The 3,126-nt window shown below is 41.2% G+C and overlaps 1 long non-coding RNA gene across 1 annotated transcript; it reads right to left on the reverse strand.

Moving 5' to 3' along the window:
- Nucleotides 1-443: 443 nt before the first annotated feature.
- Nucleotides 444-2,629, reverse strand: LOC144374107 (uncharacterized). Its single transcript, XR_013433599.1, has 2 exons — nt 2,124-2,629; nt 444-1,155 (listed from the first exon to the last, which is right to left on the reverse strand). It is a non-coding gene; the product is annotated as an uncharacterized LOC144374107 (long non-coding RNA).
- Nucleotides 2,630-3,126: the final 497 nt, after the last annotated feature.

Consider the following 3,126-nt stretch of genomic DNA (forward strand, 5'->3'; position numbering starts at 1 on the left):
CTCAATTGGGTTTTGAACTCCCCAAATACATAATACAGACTCACTTCTGTTACATACTCACATTTTTACATAATGGCATATTAGTGACTGTTGTATTCTGCTACCTTTCCTATCCCCTACTATCCCCCCTCCCCTCCCCTCCCCTTCCATCTTCCCTCTCTACCTCCTCTGCTGTTGTTCAATTCTCTCCCCTTTTTTTCCCCCCTTCAGCAGATCTTATAATATCAAAATCTCCCCTTCATGGGATGAGACCCTAGGCAATGGGAACTTGAAGTTCTGACTCGATCCTGCTGTCAGTCAAAAATTACATGGTACTCCTGGGAGGGAGTCTCTGGAAACTTCCCTGAGACCCCCAATAAAACTGACCTATTAGAGAGACACACTGTCTCTCTCTTTGAGAGGAAATGCTCTCTCCCTTTCACCCTTGAGTGTCCCTTTATCCCTTTTCCTTTCCCTTCAAATAAACTCCTGCCTACTATTATGTACAACTTGCTCAAAATTCCTCAGACAAGATTAAGAACTGATGGTTGGTGGTTGCAGACCCCGATGGTCAATTCAGCTTTGCAGGCACAGGCAGATCTTGCTGTATATTGGTTAACATTTCTTGAGCTGTTATCGTATGCCCGAACTTTTACATACACGGTGACATTTAATCCCCCCAAACAATACTGGATGATAGTTGCCATTATCAATCCTCATCTTTAGATATAGAAACTGACAGCTCATTAAGTTAAGGAGACTGTTGAAGATCTATTGAGCAGTAATGGCAGAGCTCTTCTAACTGCAGATTACTGTGCATTATTGGGACATCCCTTTGAAGAGCTGTAGGGGAGAGGACCTTTTCCACTGGGTTTCCCTTCCTGTCCCTCCGTGGTCTTCCAATATGCCCTTGGTTTCCTCAAGTCCCTGACACAGTTGGAGAAAAACCAGGGCAAGGTGTGAAGGACAGCTCCAGGTCTCTGCTTTTTATCACACAACAACCTCTAAAAGGAGGGAGGTCCAGCATCTTGTCAAAATGAAGTGACTCAAAGAGGTGGAGATCTTTTATCTGGTTTTCTGTGACTTCTGATGTTGGGGCAGCCACATTGCTTCTCCAGGACAGAATTCTTCCCACCTGATGGCTTCTCTCTCGCACAGTCAGATCCATGCACATGGCTGAGATCAGAGGAAGTGAGGTGAGAAGGAAGCTATCAGGAATCATGGTGGGCATGGTGGCACGTGCCTATAACCCCAGTGACTCTAGAGGTTGAGCAGGATTGCAAGTTGAAGGCCAACCTCAGCAATTTAATGAGACCCTCTTTCAAAGTAAAAAACAAAAGGGGTGAGTGGGGCCATCACTCTGTGGTGAGTTGCACCTGAGTTCAATCCTAATACAAGAAAAAAAAAGACTCTCATGAATTTGGTTTTCAATCTCAAAAGAAGGATCCTCCTAGAGGCTGTGATCATTGTTTTAGAGAAAAAACTCAGTGGCCAGGAGCTATAGATGGACCATGTTAGCTTTCCCCTCATGATGAACTTTATAAAGACTTATTGTTTTTCAGGACCTTCCTTTGGGGAAACTCTGGATCCTTGACCCCATCACCCTCTCATCTTTGAACAGGAAGTAGGAGATGGGCTAGGATGGGAAGTTCAAATCTTTGAAGGAAAGAGACCTGTGTGCATGGCTATAAGTGTGAAACCTGACTTTGCAGAATGTAATGGTTGTGTGATCTTGGGTGAGTCACTTAACTTCTCTGTGCTTTAATTTTCTGTATCTGTAAAATGAGAGGAATTATGATGGCTTCTTAACCTGTGGGGTTTTGGGAAATATTAAATAAGTTAATATTTGTAAATTGCTTAGACCAGTGTCTGACACACAGCAGGCACTATGTATAAGTTTATTAATAATGACACTTTAGGGTGGAGGTACCTTCCATACCAGGAGAAGAACCCAACACATTCCTCCTTAGGAAGGCTATAATTAGAGCCAACCAAAGACACAAAAATTTCCTGTGAATTAGGGAACCATGGTAGCTAAGCAGTAAGTCAGAATGTAAATATATATACTCTAGGATAAGATAAGTCTGAGTTTAAATCACACTTCACCACTTACTGTCTGTGTTACTTTGAGCAAGTTACTTTACCTCTCTGAGTGTCACTTCTCTCATTTGTAAGAGGAGATGAGGATAACAGGGTTATCCCCCAGATGGTGATATATGTATGAAAGTAACTATGACCCAGCCAGCCCTCAATCAGGGGGTGCTGTTGTCACCACTGTCCTCATCTTTTCTGCCTAGAAATAAGAAGAAAAACACAGTAAGAATTAAGAGTGTGAGTGTAAGCAAAGACTCCAGGTAGCACATCAACATTAAAGGGCTGGGGGTGAACTTGAAGGTTGAAAACTGCATTCAATATCATAATATAGATTAATAGTTAGAAAGAGAAAAAAATCACTATTATTTTTAAAAAATAGACCAAATAAAGTGATGTTCAACTTATCTCTCTGCAGAAAATGACTCCTTGGAAAATTGCCAGATAGGAAAGTCAAGGTGAGGGGACGGGCTGGGAAGAGTTTAATTTTCAAAAGGTGTCATATCTCTCTGAAGCAGGCACTTAAAAAGATCAAAAACTAAGGCATATGGTGGCTATGATTTTGTTTTAAATCTCAATAAATTTTTTAAGGCCAAAGTATTTAATGGATTAAAGAGGGACATTTTCTGATTCAATGTAGAATACATGAAAAAAAAATGAATAGGATCAGTTTTATTTATTTATTTATTCATTCATTCATTCATTCTAATTTGTTATACATAACAGAAGAATGCATTTAAGTTCATATTACACATATAGAGGACAATTTTTCACATCTCTGGTTGTACACAAATGAGAGTCACAGCCATACATGTACTTAAGGTAATGATGTCCATCTCACTCCACCATCTTTCCTACCCCTGTACCCCCTCCTTCCCTTCCCTTCCACTCCCTCCCTTTTGCCCAATCCAAAGTTCCTCCATTCCTCCCATGCTCCGCACCCCACCCCCCATCATGGATCAGCATTATGCATCAGAGAAAACATTCAGCCTTTGGTTTCTGGGGATTGGCTTGCTTCACTTAGCATAATATTCACTTAGCATAATATACCTGAAA

The sequence above is a fragment of the Ictidomys tridecemlineatus genome, unplaced genomic scaffold (genome assembly GCF_052094955.1).
Source record: "Ictidomys tridecemlineatus isolate mIctTri1 unplaced genomic scaffold, mIctTri1.hap1 Scaffold_58, whole genome shotgun sequence".
Taxonomy (NCBI): Eukaryota; Metazoa; Chordata; class Mammalia; order Rodentia; family Sciuridae; genus Ictidomys; species Ictidomys tridecemlineatus.